Below are 18,127 nucleotides of genomic sequence, written 5' to 3'. Positions count from 1 at the left end.
TATAAAAATGCAAAAGATCATAAGAGACTACCATGAACAATTATACACTGACAAATTTGACAACCTAGGGGGAAAAAATGGATACTTTCCTAGAATTTATAATCTTCTAAGACTGAATCATGAAGAAATAGAAAGTCTGAACGTACAAATTACTTGTAAGGAAGTTGAGTCAGTAATTGAAAACCTCACAGCAAATGAAAGTCCAGGATCAGACAGCTTCACTAATGAATTTTACTAGAGAAAGATTTAATACCACTCTTTCTCCAACTCTTCCAAAATAAATGGAAGAAGAGAGAGCTTCTAAACTCATTCTGTGAGGCCAACCTTATTTTGATAACAAAACCAGACAAGGACACCACACAAAAAAGGAAATTACAGGCCAATATCACTGATGAACATAGATGCCAGAATCCTCAACAAAATGTTAGCAAACTGAATTCCAACAATACATTAAAATATTATATATAATAAAGTGAGATTTATTCCAGGGATGTAAGAATGGTTTAACATACATAAAAATCAATGAACATTAGGGGCACCTGGGTGGCTCAGTGGGTTAAAGCCTCTGACTTCGGCTCAGGTCATGATCCCAGGGTCCTGGGATCGAGCCCCACATCAGGCTCCCTGCTCCACGGGAAGCCTGCTTTCTCTTATCTCTCTGCCTGCCTCTCTGCCTACTTATGATCTTTGTCTGTGAAATAAATAAAATCTTAAAAAAAAGAGATAAAAATCACATGATCATCTCAATTGATGCAGAAAAAGAATTTGACAAAACTTAACATGCATTTATGATAAAAACACAACAAAGTGGGTATAGAGGCAATGTACCTGAACATAATAAAGGCCATATATGACAAGCCCACAGCTAGTATCATATTCGATGGTAAAAAAAAAAAACAAACCTGAAAGCTATTCTTCTGTGCCCAGGAATAAGACAAAGATGCCCACTATCTCCACTTTTATTCAACATAGTATTAGAAGTCCTAGCTGCAACAATTAGGAAAGAAAAAGAAATAAAAGGCATTCAAACTGGAAAGCAGAAAGTTAAACTGTCACTATTTGCAGTGAAAGCTGCAGTGACATATTTTCTATATATACTATATATAGAAATATCTAAAGATTCCACAAAAAAAAAAAAAGAAACCTGTTAGAACTAGTAAGTGAATTCAGTAAAGTTGCAGGACACAGAATTAAAATCCAGAAGCTTGTTGTGTTTTTATACACTAATAACAAACTAGCAGAAAAAGACATCAAGAACATAATCCCATTTATAGTCATATCAGAAACAATAAAATAACTAAGAATAAATTTAATCAAGAAGGTATAAGTTCTGTATGTTAACAGCCATAAGACATTGATGAAAAAATTGAAGAAGGCAAAAATAAATGGAAAAATATTCCTTGTTCGTTTTAGAAGAATTAATATTGATAAAATGGCCATCCTACTCAAAGCAATCTACAGTTTCAATGAAATTCCTATCAAAATTCCAATGACATTTTTCACAACACTAGAACAAATAAATATAAATTGTGTATGAAACTACAAAAGACCCTGAATAGCCAAAGCAATCTTGAGAAAGAAGAACAAAGCTGATGGTATTATGTTCTTTGATGTCAAACTATATTGCAATGCTATAGTGATCAAAACAGTATGGTATATGCATAAAAATAGATACATATACCATATATCAATAGAACAGAGTGTTGACACCCAAGAAAAAAAATGTTTATATGGTAAACTATTTTATGATAAAGAGGGCAAGAATATACAATGGGAGAAGGAAGATTCTCCTTAATAACTGTTGTTGGGAAAACTGGACAACTACATGCAAAAGAATGAAATGGAACCATTACTTTATTATACCATATACAAAATAAACTCAAAATGGTCTAATAATTTAAATATAAGACTTAAAAACATAAAACTCCTAGAAAAGAAAGAATCAGCTCCTCGACATCATTTTTAGCAACATGTTTTTTTGTTTGGACCTGACTCTAAAGGCAAAGGAGAAAAAAGCAAAAATAAACAAACAGGACTACATAAATCTAAAAAGTTCTGCATGGTGAAGAAAACCATCAACAAAATAAAAATGCAACATAATGACTAGAAGATATTAGCAAATCATATTTAAGGGGTTAATATCCAAAATATTTAAAGAACTCATACAACTCATTGACAACAACAGCAACAGTAATAATAACAAAAACCCAATCCTTTTTTAAAAATGGACAGATGAGTGAAACCATATGATAATTGACTCTCTCTGCTTGACTTATTTCACTCAGCATAATCTCTTCCAGTCCCGTCCATGTTGCTACAAAAGTTGGATATTCAAGGGGCGTTAGAGAGGAGTAGGGAATTTGGGTAAATTGGAAGGGGAGGTGAACCATGAGAGACTATGGACTCTGAAAAACAATCTGAGGGGTTTGAAGTGGCGGGGGGGTGGGAGGTTGGGGTACCAGGTGGTGGGTATTATAGAGGGCACAGCTTGCATGGAGCACTGGGTGTGGTGAAAAAATAATGAATACTGTTTTTCTGAAAATAAATAAATTGGGGAAAAAAAAAATGGACAGATGATCTGAGTAGACGTTTTTCAAATAAGACATACAGATGGCCAGCAGACACATGAAAAGATATTCAATATCACAAATCTTCAGGGAACTGCATATCAAAAACACAGTAAGATATCACCCCATAATTGTTAGAATGGCTATTATCAAAAAGACAAGAAATAATAAGTGTTGGTAAGGATGTGGAGAAAAGGGAACCCTTATGCACTGTTGGTGGGAATGTAAATCAGTGCATCCACTATGGAAAACAGTATGGAGGATCCTCAAAAAAATTAAAGATAGAACTACCATATGATCCAACAATTTCACTACTCAGTCCCTATCTTAAGAAAATGAAAATGCTAATTTGAAAAGTTATGTGTATCTGTATGTTTATCGCAGCATTATTTACAATGGTCAAGATATGTGAAATCTAAAAAAACAAAACAAGCAAATAAACAAAAAAGACAACTTGTACTCATAGTTACCAAGAACAGATGGGTGGTTGTCAGAGGGGAGGAGGATCGTGGCCAAAATGGGTGAAGGGGATTAAAATATAAACTTCCAGTTATAAAATAAGTAAGTCATGGGGATGTAGTATACAGTATTGGGAATATAGTCAATACTACTACATTAACTTTGTAAGGTGACAATAACTATACTGGTAGTGGTGATAATTTTGTAATGTATGTAGCAGAAGTCTGCTGTATCCTGAAGCCAGTGTCCTTTGTACCCTGAAGTATACCCTGAAGAAGTGTCCCAGACGCCTGGCTCTATACTGTGCATCGATTTTTATAGAGTAGAACCTATAGCCTCTACTTAGAGCTCTGACCACAATCCTGCCTAACATGAAATTCCTAGGGATTTAATCAGTCCTGGGGCCCTACGGGTGGAGTCAGAGTCATGGTGATTTATCTGCAGAGTAGTGGCAAGGGCTCTCACTTCCATCCCTGTGGGTTACGACCTTTTAAATCCCATAACTAGCTTCACCATCCTCACATCTGGTGCCCCGCCTTCTGCAGGCCTCCAGTACAAGGCCCTGCCTGTACAAGCAACCGAGCTGGCCCTTCTTTCACAACAGGCTTGACTTGAGTACTAAGCAGTTCTTTTCCAAGTTGTCCCAGTGCCCTTCAAGGTCAGGCCTTGAGTATGTTCACTGTCGGTTTCCAGTTTTAACCTTGCGGCTGGTGATCGAGCAGAGGTTGAGAATTTCTGCCTCCTCCTCCTCAGGTCTCTCTCTCCCACTGATTGCATTAAACAAGCCGCAGATGCCACCGCAGAGAACTCCGACATCTCACTGGGATACCAAAGGTTTCTCATCTTGACTTCTGAAGCCAATATAATGTTTACCCTGAAGCCAATATAATATTGTATGCCAACTACACCTTGATATATAAAAGAGAGATATTTAGTCTTAAAAGCAGTGTTAAATGTATCCTTAAAAATATTTCATCAGCATCTGTCACTGCATTTTTTATGTAGTTCACTGTAAGTACTGGAATATCTTACTATAGGTATAGAATTTGACTCATTTTTTGGGACAATTGAACACTGCATTTTCACAGCAAGTTGACATTGAATTCTTTAACTCAGGTCTGTGTTTTGTAATGTGATACATGAGGAACATTTACTGTTCAATAGCCCTCAAAACTTCCACTTCCATTTAGATGGTAAGCCGTAATGTAAAAATATCACTAAGGCCTGACATCAGTTCCAGAGTCCCTTGTGAAAATGGCATTTTCAACTTTGTAGCAGAGATAGGGAATAGCATATTCCATGCAGATAAGCAGATAAAACAGAAGGTTAGGGAAGTGCCTTCTTACCTGAAGATCTAACATAGACATTTATGTCCATGTTGTAAATTTAGAAGTTTTGAATAATGCAAAAAGATACGAATCATGGATAAAAGAGGAATCATGAATCAATACTGAATCATTATCAGGCCTGAACTTGGCATTATTTTCTCCAATTGCACCCCTATAATCTTCTACTTCCTCTGTCCTTCCTGGAAAATCAACAGTGCCTTCTTCCACCCCAGAAAATGTGCACACTTCTTCACTCTGACCCAGACTGGAAAGGAAAAACAAACTGTTCTTGAGAGACACACCACTCTCTCATCACTCATATTCACTTTATCTTATCTACAGTCTAATCAAGGGAGCCACCATGCATCATCCAAACTTTATTCATCTCTCTTGGACCATTTCTATATATATATATGGCAGTTGGTCACGATACTGAATATCTAGGTTGGCTTCTCTTCAGAAAATTCACAATGCCATTTCCAACATCTTTATTTCTTAAATGCATCTTTGTGTATGTTACTAGATTGCTTAAAATGTGCCAATGACATTGCCATCTAATACAAATATAGGTCTTTATTCATGGTGAACATTTTTTATAATAGTTAAAGACCAACTTCTGATAGTTAATACCTGGCCCTGGCTTCTAATGACCATTAACTCCATGTTATTCTTTGATTATCCCTTTGATTATTATGGATAATCTGTGCTAGGTCTGGAATCTTAGAGTCTGTTTTAGTTTTAAGAGACAGAAACCATTACAGGTGTATTTTACAGCCATAATACAGGGAAATAAGGGTTCATATTGGAAGTGCTTGGGAGTGCTAAAGAAGGCTTTAGGCTATGCCTTCATCAGTGTCCAACTTTCTTTCTGGAATGCAGGTCCCTACCCTCTTGAGACACTCATGTTTTTTTCTAAAAGTCATCTAAAGTATCAGTTACTCTCTGAAGCCTAACTTCCTTATGGTCACTTGGGTACACCTCTTAAGTTCCTAATGTACTTTATATATATCTTCACTATAATTTCACATCAAATTATTATAATCTCATTGTATTTGTTTCCATGCTTGAAATATAGCTCCCTTAAATTTGAGCCTTTATGAAGGCACATACCCTTTTTCCCCAACTATATACATAAATGTCTACAATCTGAATAAGTATCTGAAATAATATGAAATTAATAAAAATGTGTGAATTATATCAAATACAGTCATAACTATGTGGCAGAATCCAAACTCAATAGCTGTTCACCTTCTCTACCAAACAATTACTTTAAATTATAAAATGGATATTTATATGTTTGAAACTTGACCCTTATTTCAAATGAGAAAAAATGTGCTATTTATCAATCATGCAAAAGAACAATGACTGTCACATTTGAAAGATGGAAAATTGGTCAAAATAACCTGTGTTAACTATATGCAAGTCCAATCTGTAAGATTTCATAATGATCAAAATTTGATAAATGTTATCTACTTAATTATTAGCCCCTTCAGAAATATAACACAAGTCTCTTTCTATTTGCCTTGCAGGTAATATAAAGTCTGGCACCTCTTAAGGTCTAAGTATCTCACAGTTGAATAAAGGATTAACTTGAATAATGAATAAATGAAAAACACATATTATTAAAAACTATAGTGAAGAGAAAGATGCTTGATGAGCAGATAAAAACATAGACTATTTTGTATTACTGCTGTTTATTTTTTGTTGTTATGTGTGTTTTCCTGTTTTAATCTTTATTTTCATTTATTTCACTAGGCAGTATATTTAATTTTTTGTTTGAGGCCATTTTTATTATGTTTATATTTATTACCTTACTAGAGCAAAGTTTGTGAGTTTGTAAAATACATCTCAAAGTTTTTCTAAACGGCACTGGGTATTTTTCGAAGTAAAGGAAGATTGGACTTCTGCTCAAACTGAAGGTGAAACAAAGGAGAAAATATGGCTTTATCATACGGTAACATAGAATCATATGTTTTCTGAATTTAATTAAAAAAAACTATTCCTAGTATATTTTAAAACAACTAGATTATACAAACAACAAAAATTTAGATTAATTTAAAGGAAAACAATGAACTTTTGGTATCTAAAATAGTTGTGATGTCTTTTTGGTACTTTCCTGGAGGTGATATTGAGAAAACAACAGCTAGTTCCAATCTGTATATATAAATTAATATATATTTATGTAGTGTTTGGAATAAATTGCATTGGATTATGGAAGAAGTTGAGAATTCAAAATTAAGATCAGTATTTTATGTTCACTCTTTAGGTTTAAATACTAGTGATTTTGTTTGCTTCTCACTATGGGCCATATATTTAAATATAATGAACAAAAGAAAATAACATCCATTCCTACAGACTGGCTTAATAGGAGATAATTTCCTAAGAGCTTTAACCAATGTGAGTTTTCAAACATAAAGTGTTATATAGGTTTATCAATTCTGAGTTTCATTTTAGAGACCCAGTTTGTTTCTAAGGGAAGGAAAATTATCTTTTCTATGAACAGTTTTATCAACTTTATCTTCATAACTTAGGAGACTTATTTTAGGGGGAAAAAGAAAAAGAAAGAGCTTGCTCACACATTTTTCTCTCTAAGATTTTACAGCTCTAATTAGGATAATAATCTCTCTTTATGGGAATTTCAAAGAAAATGGGGACAATGCAACTCCAAAGAAGTATTATTAAAATGTCAGCCTCAAGAAAGCCTCATATTTTAAAGCATTCAGTTTCCTTGTCTCAGCATTACTTCCTCTTATCCATCTTCCTAATAAAAGTGGTCTTTTTGCTACTTATTTATGTCTTTATTATAGAAGAAATATACATTTCTAATGTGTTATTTTGTAGTCTTACTATTTTAAGTTTTTAAAAAATGGGTGACAGATAGTTGACCTGCCAAAAAGGATGACTGTGTTATTTTGGTAAAATATCTTGAAAATATTATTAATATTTTTTTCAAAGTAAGAATTTAAAATGGAGAACTAAAAGAAATGTCACAAAAAATATGTGCGCTTGAAGAGCTCAATATAAGCATGAGTTGTAAATGTAAAAGGCCATTGTGATTAAATATTATGGAAGGAAGCTATAGTAGTTATGTATGTGCACTATATTATATAATCCAGTTGGGGAAAATTTGATGTGGTTGGGACAAATGTGTTGGGAGAAAGAGATCTCCTTCAGAATGGGTAGGAGAAAACAACATCTTCTGAATATTCAAATTTTAAAAAGGATAAAAACTGTAGGGATCCACATTTGATAGTGCTACTTTTCATAAATAGGATTGGTTTGAATCAGTCTGGTAAAAGTAAGATGCCTGTACAGATAAGACTGTCCATAAATATTGTGCAGGAATTTGGCTTCATATTTTAATTAATATTAACCATAAACACACTTCCTACATGTTAGTATATATCTTATGAGAAAATGGGGAAAATGTTAGAAATAATACTTAATAAGATATGAGAAAATATCTTACATGAAATGGAATATTTTCACTGAGAAAAAAGGAACATTTCATATTTTTAGAAGTGAGATTATGTCTTACTGAAAAAAAGTACTATCTTCTAACAACTCGTAAAATATATCTATTAGTTATTTGGCTTCAGCTAAATATGATAATAAGTTATGAAAATGAATCCACTTAACAGAAAATAGTCAACTTGAGCTTTATTAAATTTAATTTATATATAATATAAAGTTAGTATCTATTTGTCCTTTTTAGATATCTTTAGATATTTTTTGTTCTGCCATTCAAAAAATTCAATGAAGTACCTGAAACCATGTTACATGGCATCTTTTTAAATATCTTTTCAATATGTTTTAAAAATGTCTTTTTATCCCACTGAGTTGAAGAGCAAACTATCTAAATTATCTTTTGCATCATAACTCTGCAAGGATTAGTGTTTTACAGACAGAAAGGATTATAGATTATATACAATGTTTTATGACCACCAAAAATGTCTCAGAGCTACTGCATTTAAAAGAAAGTTACTATTCTGGATTCTCAAGAGTTTATATTATGTACATTAGCAAAGTGAATCCATGATTCATATTACATTATGTTACATGCTGTTATGCTATAATTGCTTGCATTCATAAATTTATGGAAGTTTAGACAAATTAAGAATTACTTTCTAAATAAGACTTTCTTTTTCTTTCTTTCTTTTTTTTTAAGATTTTATTTATTTATTTGTGAGAGAGAGAGCACAAGCAGGCAGAGTGGCAAGCAGAGGCAGAGAGAGAAGCAGGCTCCCTACTGGACAAGAGCCCAGTGCGGAACTCGATCCCAGGACTCTGGGATCATGACCTGAGCGGAAGGCAGCAGCTTAACCTACTGAGCCACCCACGTGTCCCTAAATAAGACTTTCTTAATGACATAAGATAAGGCATAGTTTTGGTTACCTGAGAAATGCCTGCATTAATAGTGCATATATATTACAAGACTTTCTTAATGACATTAGATAAAGCATAGTTATAGTTACCTAACAGATATCCCTTTATTAGTGTGTAGTCCTTGTGTATATATGATTCTGTGATATTTCTATCAGTACAACATTTATTCATAAAACTATTTATTTGAAAGATAAATGCTTCTTGAAGGGTTAAGATTTTTTCAACTTCAATTGTTAAAGACCCTCATGGAGTTAATTCAGAGGTAACTTTGAATAAAAATTTTAATTTCATCCTTTGAGATAGTAACCAGTAAATTCTTCAAATATGTATGTTGTATATAAACATATTTTGGGGTTTTTGGTGTTGTCTTGTTTTAAGACAAACAGTGGACTACAAACACCACTATTCCGCACTTTAAGTGATTTTTGGAAATCATTTGTAATAATTCACATAGAGAGACTTCACTTAAAAAAACCTGAATATTGAATATTTCACTACCATGTCATTGTTCAGATATAATAACTGATCTAATAGAATTGGCCCATTGACAAGCATCTTTTTAATTCTGTCATCCATGTTTAGCTATTTTTTAAATTTTTTTATGAAGGCATAATTTAGGTATAGCAAAATACTCTCAATGAAATTTTGACATCTTATTATTTATATTTATAAATTCTTTTTTTTAATTTTATTTATTTATTTGACAGAGGGAGATCACAAGCAGGCAGAGAGGCAGGCAGAGAGAGAGAGGAGGAAGCAGACACCCCGCCGAGCAGAGAGCCCGATGCGGGACTCGATCCCAGGACCCTGAGATCATGACCCGAGCCAAAGGCAGCGGCTTAACCCATATAAATTCTTCACAATATATTCTGTATTTTCTCATGTGTGTGTGCATGTGTGTGTGTGTGTGTGTGTGTGTGTGTCTGTGTGTCTGTGTGTATTATCTTTAATAACTGGAAGTTTAGATTTTCAGTATAATGGATAATGCTATTCCAGTTACTATTGTTTCATGGCAAATCAGTACACTCTGTGGCGTGAAACAACCATTTTATTATGTTGATAGATTCTGTGAGTCAGAAATTTGGACAGGACAGGGCAGGCATCGTTTTGCATGTAATATCTCATCTAGAAACACTCAGTGTTAGGACTGATTTGCTGACTAGAGGCTGGAAGTATCTTGAAGTGTCTACACCCACATGGTGGTTGATGTTGGCTATTTGCTGAGAACCCACCCAGAGCTGTGGATCAGACTACATGTGGCTTCTCTGTATGGCTCACATTTCTCATAGCATGGTGGGCTCAGGGAATTTGAACTTGTTTCACCCACACTTTTCTCAGACTTCAGTGAACAGTTAACAGGAATCATTACTCACCAGTAGTTCTTTTGCTGTAGATTTCTAATTCATTGTTTAGCATTTTAATTAGCCCTTAGGAGTATTCTCAAGAAGTGCTTAGCTGAGTGTAATCCCACTGGTCTCTCAATTCTATTTTCAAACCAAATGTTAGCTGAGTATTCATAATAGTAGTGCTCTTTTTCCTGGAGCCCTTGGTAATCATTGTCCCACTGCTGTTAAGTATTGGATGTTTCTGTGGTGAAGTTAGAGAACTGGCTTGGAGCTGGTAAGATCTTTTGTTTAAATATTTGAAGAATTCTTTATTATCCCTTTTTCTCTTTCATGGATGCTAATAATTATATAAAATTTCCCCCTAGAATACGGTTTCCCATTTCAAACTACAGATTTAAGTATTTATTCATTCCTAGAAATATTTCTCCAACCGTATTTTATTCCATTAGGTTGGATTTTTATTTTACAAAGGCAAAATGTATGCATATTTTGGGTACTTTATCTGTTTCTGTATCTATTGATTTTTTTTCTCTTCACCTTCTTTGATTTCCATTTTATTTTGTTGACTTTCCTTAATCTTGACCTCACTGCCTTTATTACTCAGCAATATCTATCTCCTTTATACAGCCACCAATGTGGACTTCATTTCTAAATGAATTTATTTTTCAATTATACTCATTTTTAATTTCCTTCCACTATCTTGCTCTTTAGTCCCCAAATTCTTGAATATCTGCTTTAAGAAAGTGATTTTTTCATCTAAAAAACCTATTTATGCCCCATGAGAGTATATTTTTTCTGGGGGCTTTCTTTGTCTATTTCTTCCTTCCATCATTCCAATTTTATTTTATCTGCAATTATATTTTTATTGACTCTGTGCTGTTTCTTTTAATTATTAAGCATTTTTTTTCATGAATTGACTGTTACCTGCAGCAGATGTTTACTGAGATTCCTTTTTGGGTAGGCCTGGGCCAATTTCAATACTTTAGGAAATCTCTTTCATATGACATAAAGCTTAATGGTGATTGATCAATTAATTTTTTAAAATTTTTGTTTTTTCTTGTCTGATATATTTCTAAAGACAAAGATCTCCCTAAAAAGGAACATTTTCTTCAGTCTGTATCATGAAAGGATTTATTCCAGGAGATATGGAAAGTGTCTGTGATTGTCTATGCAATCTACCCTTCCTTGCTCCTCTTCGATGACAAACTAGATCCAAGAAAGTTCTCAACACACATTGATGGATCTTTGGGTGCTGGGTGGCTCAGTTGGTTAAGTGGCTGCCTTTGGCTCAGGTCATGGTCTGAGCTCAGGTCTTGAGATTGAGCCCCATGTCAAACTCCATGCTCATTGAGGAGTCTGCTTCTCCCTCTCCCTCTGCTACTCCCCCTGCTTGTGCTCTATCGAGTGCATGCTCTCTCTCTAATAAATGAATAAAATCTTTAAAAAAAATGGACCTTTTACTTGGAGAACTATGTGTTGTTACCTTGTCTGAGATCTTCAGAAAGGAGCATCCTCTCAGTTCCTGCCTGCCTCTCTTATTACAGCAATAGTCCTTCTTTGTATATTGCTATTTAAGTATGCAGATATCTTATAGCATAATACATGATAATGTTTGTCCTTTAATTTCATATTCTTACATTTTGATTATTTATAAAAAAGGAGGCAGCATCATTTTTTCACCTTTTCAAAAATTTTTTGTAACAAATCTGGTCAATTTATGCCTCTAATTCTTAACATTTTATTCTGCATTAATAGTCTAATACTTGGGATTTTTGTTATAAACCTAGTCATTTTATGCCTCCACCTCATATCATCTCTTCCAATGACAAGTCTTTCCTGACTCTCCTTCCTGAACTTTTCACCACTGACAGAATTAATCACCACATCTTCAAATACCTTGTAAGTCTTTAAATTTTATGACTATCACAGCATGTATACATAGTTTTACATCCTTATCTTACTTGTAATTCCCTGAAGACAAAGACAATGACTTAACCATTTTGTCCTCTGATTAAAGCATTGAGCCTAATATATAATATATGCCTAACAAATATTTCTTGAATTATTGACATATGACATCCAATTACTTGATTTATGCATGAGAACACTAATTATATTTGGTTTGGAAGTATCATATTTAATTATATTAAATTGATGGTGATTTTTTGATTAATGGTTTTCATTTTTACCTGCATTTTCAGTGAGGAATCATTGCAAATCATTCGGTTATAAAGATCAGGCCAGGCCTCTAACTGCATAATCATTGCCTATTTTTGTTTGCTTCAGTGTATAGTTAGTTGATCCAATCTTGTCATGATGGTTTCTTATAAGTGATATGTTATTCAATAAATATCAAATGCTTAATAAGAATTTAATTCTATTTTCATTTACTTCTGAAGAATACAAAAGACACTTCCAATATAGACACTTTTCTCAAAGAAAAAAAAATGTATGGTGAGAGATGAAGCTTGTACTCCCTTAAAATATTTTTTCAGATGTAAAAAAAAATAATAGGACAATAAAGATAAAACTACAAATTGTCTACCATCCAAACATCTTTATATAACCATAGCTGATGTTTTATAATATTCTTTCCCATATATTTTCCCTCTGTAATAATATAGGGAAGAATAATAGAGGAAATTATAAAAAAGCTTTGGAGTCAACATAAATGTTTGCCTGAGAAGAGTAACTTATCTATTTAAACCTCATTGTTCAGGAATGCCAGAGTTGAGTAGCTCACTCCATTAAACTGCTGACTCTTGATTTTGGATCTGGGTCTCAGGGTTCTGGGATTGAGTCCAAAATCAAGCTCTGTGCTTAGCCGGGAGTCTACTTTAGGATTCTCTCTCCCCCTCTGTTCCTCCCCTTGCTCTCACTCTCTCCCTTTCTCTCTAAAATAAATAAATAAATAAATAAATAAACTTTTAAAAAATAAGCTTACTTTCTCACATCTATGAGATGCGCAGAAAATATGATTACTGTATAAAGCAATTAGCATGATATCTCAGGAATAAAAACAACTCTAAATTACTTGTTAAAATACTTGTTCATATCCCTGCGGTAGACTATAGTTATTCTCCTTAACAGTCATTTTGTATTTTTTTTTCCAGTCATTTTTTTCCTTAGATTTTTGTTTTATTTACTTAAAGTCACAACTACAATTAATGCTGGTATGAACACCCCCAAATATCTTTATATAGCTACTTTTATAACCCTGCAAACAGAGCTTTACAACAAAATTCTGGAAGATGAATGACTGAATCTTGACAGGCTTTGATCTTTTTCCCCCCATTTTCAGCCCTATGTAACTGCTGAACTTTGCTTGTTCCACATGGCCTTTTAGGAAATGCTTTAAGGGAAAATTGTTCCAAATATAGGCTTTCCCAATTTATGCTTTTCTTTTCTTCAATCTTATTCCCATGAGTCCTTGTTTTTCTGGCAGTTTTCCAATGCCTACAAACACAATCTTTTCAAAAATATCTTTTCCATTGGGGCGCCTGGGTGGCTCAGTGGGTTAAGTCGCTGCCTTCGGCTCAGGTCATGATCTCAGGGTCCTGGGATCGAGTCCCGCATCAGGCTCTCTGCTCAGCAGGGAGCCTGCTTCCCTCTCTCTCTCTCTGCCTGCCTCTCCATCTGCTTGTGATTTCTCTCTGTCAAATAAATTATTAAAATCTTTAAAAATATATATATATATATCTTTTCCAGTTCTTGGCTGGAGATTTGATTTACAACAAATTTGTTCACCATTACCATCCCAACTATTTTTTGACAGAATAAACAATTCTAGTTTGATTATTATTTTAACTCAGTACCCTGGAAAATTAATTCCATTCTTTTTCAATGGCATTGTTATCATTTGGAAATCTGCTGTTAATTTAATATTCACTTTTGTGTAGGCGCATCTATCTTGTCTCCTCCTGCTTTTAAGATTGTTTTCCTTTGGTTGTGAAGTGTCTGTGTGGTGTGTCTAATCATAGTGTTAAAAATATAATGTCAATTTAATATATTGTGCTTCTTAGCAATTTTGTTGTATTTCTGTATTAGAAAATTCTCAGCCATTTGTACAGCAAAGGAAACAGTCAACAAAGCCAAAAGACAACCAACAGAATAGGAGAAGATATTTGCAAATGACTTATCAGATAAAGGGCTAATATATAAAATCTATAAAGAACTTATCACACTCAACACCCAAAGAACAAATAATCCAATCAAGAAATGGGCAGAGGGACATGTACAGTCATTTCTGCAAAGAACACATTCAGATGGCCAACAGACACATGAAAAAGTGCTCCACATTTCTCAGCATCAGGGAAATACAAATCAAAGCCACAGTGAGTTACCGCCTCACACCACCAATCAGAGTGGCTAAAATTAACACGTCAGGAAATGACAGATGTTGGCGAGGATGCAGAGAAACGGGAGCCCTCCTGCACTGTTGATGGGAATGCAAGCTGGTGCAGCCACTCTGGAAAACAGCATAGAGGTTCCTCAAAAAGTTGAAAATAGAGCTACCCTATGACCTAGGAATTGCACTACTGGGTATTTACCCTAAAGATACAAATGTAGTGATCCAAAGGGGCACATGCACCCAAATGTTTACAGCAGCAATGTCCACAATAGCCAAACTGTGGAAAGAGTCTAGATGTCCGTCAACAGATGAATGGATAAGGAAGTATATATACATATATATAATGGAATATTATGCATGGAATGGATAAGGAAGTGGTACACACACACACACACACACACACACACACACACACACAATGGAATATTATGCAACCATCAAAAATGAAATATTGCTATTTGCAATGACAAACATGGAACCATGGAACTAGGTGCTATTAAACTAAGTAAAATAAGTCAATCAGAGAAAACCAATTATCATAGGAAATTATGGATATGAGGAATTTGAGAAGCAAGGCAGAGGATCATAGGAAAAGGAGGAAAAAATGAAAAAAGATGAAACCAGAGAGTGAGACAAACCATAAGAGACTCTTAATCTCAGGAAACTGAGGATTGCTGGAGGGCAGGGGGGTGGGAGGGATGGGGTGGCTGGGTGCTGGACACTGGGGAGGGTATGTGCTTTGGTAAGTGCTGTGAATTGTGTAAGACTGATGAGTCATAGACCTGTACTCCTGAAACAAATAATACATTATAAGCTAATTTTAAAAAAAGAAAAGAAAAAGAAAATTTTCAGCCATTTGTTTCTCAAATTTTCCTTCCTTCAATTCTCTCATCTTTTACTTTAGAAGTATAATTAGACCAATGCTCATTCAGATTCTGTATATCTTAAATTATCTTTCATATTTTTAACTTATTTTCTCTTTTTGCTTCTGTTAAAAAAAAAAAACTTCGGCTAGATATGTCTGCCCTTCAACTCATTCATTTTGTTTTGTGTTGTTTGAACTCATTCATTCTGTATTTTATTTCAATAATCATTTTTGAAGTGATTTATTTCATTTTTGAAAATGTATTAATTTTAAGGTCTGCCTGTCATTAATGAAAAGTTCTCATAAAATGATCATATTTATGAATTCATCTTGTGTTTCCTTTTTATTTCAAACATAGATATCCTACCATTTTCAATTCTAACATTTGTATTACATGGGGTTCTGAAGTGGTTGTCATTAAATCTGATAAAATTTCATGATGTCTTATCTTCTTGAATGGTTGTGCCCTTTGATTGTCATATCATAATTATTTATGGGATTTCTGAAAGCTATCGCCTGATTCTGAGGATTCTATCAACTGTGAGCCACTCTAGATGCCTTTAAAATCATAGCTTAATGAAGGTATCTGAATTTTAGTTCTTCTACTCTGGTTGAATGTCCCAGGTTTACAATTCCTGCCAAAGAGTTATTTGTATTTATCCATTCATCTGTTGATGGACATCTAGGTTCTTTCCATAGTTTGGCTATTGTGGACATTGCTGCTATAAACATTCGGGTGCACGTGCCCCTTCAGATCACTACATTTGTATCTTTAGGGTAAATACCCAGTAGTGCAATTACTGGGTCATAAGGCAGTTCTATTTTCAACATTTTGAGGAACCTCCATGCTGTTTTCCAGAGTGGTTGCACCAGCTTGCATTTCCACCAACAGTGTAGGAGGGTTCCCCTTTCTCCGCATCCTTGCCAGCATCTGTCATTTCCTGACTTGTTGATTTTAGCCATTCTGACTGGTGTGAGGTGATATCTCATTGTGGTTTTGATTTGTATTTCCCTGATGCCGAGTGATATGGAGCACTTTTTCATGTGTCTGTTGGCCATCTGGATGTCTTCTTTGCAGAAATGTCTGTTCATATCCTCTGCCTATTTCTTGATTGGATTATTTGTTCTTTGGGTGTTGAGTTTGCTAAGTTCTTTATAGATTTTGGACACTAGCCCTTTATCTGATATGTCATTTGCAAATATCTTCTCCCATTCTGTCAGTTGTTTCTTGATTTTGTTAACTGTTTCCTTTGATGTACAAAAGCTTTTGATCTTGATAAAATCCCAATAGTTCATTTTTGCCCTTGCTTCCCTTGCCTTTGGCAATGTTCCTAGGAAGATGTTGCTGCGGCTGAGGTCGAAGAGGTTGCTGCCTGTGTTCTCCTCAAGGATTTGGATGGATTCCTTTCCCACATTGAGGTCCTTCATCCATTTTGAGTCTATTTTTGTGTATGGTGTAAGGAAATGGTCCAATTTCATTTTTCTGCATGTGGCTGTCCAATTTTCCCAACACCATTTATTAAAGAGGCTGTCTTTTTTCCATTGGACATTCTTTCCCGCTCGAAGATTAGTTGACCATAGAGTTGAGAGTCTATTTCTGGGCTCTCTATTCTGTTCCATTGATCTATGTGTCTGTTTTTGTGCCAGTACCATGCTGTCTTGATGATGACAGCTCTGTAATAGAGCTTGAAGTCCGGAATTGTGATGCCACCAGCTTTGGCTTTCTTTTTCAATATCCTTTTGGCTATTTGAGGTCTTTTCTGGTTCCATATAAGTTTTAGAATTATTTGTTCCTTTCTTTGAAAAAGATGGATGGTACTTTGATAGGAATTACATTAAATGGGTAGATTGCTTATAGACATTTTCACAATATTTATTCTTCTAATCCAGGAGCATGGAACATTTTTCCATTTCTTTGTGTCTTCCTCAATTTCTTTCATGAGTACTTTATAGTTTTCTGAGTATAGATTCTTAGTCTCTTTGGTTAGATTTATTCCTAGGTATCTTATGGTTTGGGGTGCAATTGTAAATGGGATTGACTCCTTAATTTCTCTTTCTTCTGTCTTGTTGTTGGTGTAGAGAAATGCAACTGATTTCTGTGCATTGATTTTATATCCTGACACTTTACTGAATTCCTGTACAAGGAAAGAAGATGTGTAAAGAAGTAAAGAAGATGTAAAGAAGATGTGGTAAAGAAGATGTGGTATATATACACAATGGAATACTATGCAGCCATCAAAAGTAACGGAATCTTGCCATTTGCGACAACATGGATGGAACTAGAGCGTATCATGCTTAGCGAAATAAGTCAAGCGGAGAAAGACAACTATCATATGATCTCCCTGATATGAGGAAGTGGTTATGCAACATGGGGGCTTAAGTGGGTAGGAGAAGAATAAATGAAACAAGATGGGATTTGGAGGGTGTCAAACCATAAGTGACTCTTAATCTCACAAAACAAACTGAGGGTGGCTGGGGGGAGGGGGGTTGAGAGAAGGGGGGTGGGGTTATGGACAATGGGGAGGGTATGTGCTTTGATGAGTGCTGTGAAGTGTGTAAACTTGGCAATTCACAGACCTGCACCCCTGGGGATAAAAATATATGTTTATAAAAAATAAAAAAATTTTAAAAAAGAGTTATTTGTATTTTCTCTAAAGAAAACCCTATTCCTACTAGCTCTAACATTGGTTCCAACTCTGAGTTTCAAGTTCAGGGCTTAGATGACTTTTGTTGTTGTTGTTGTTGTTATTCTTGTTAGATGTCTATGGGAAGGGAAAGGAGTTAATTAGCAGTCTTTGAAGATTATCTTTATATTCCTAAGTGCC

This window comes from Neovison vison, chromosome 12, assembly GCF_020171115.1.
Source record: "Neovison vison isolate M4711 chromosome 12, ASM_NN_V1, whole genome shotgun sequence".
Taxonomy (NCBI): Eukaryota; Metazoa; Chordata; class Mammalia; order Carnivora; family Mustelidae; genus Neogale; species Neogale vison.
This window is presented reverse-complemented; position numbering follows the sequence as displayed.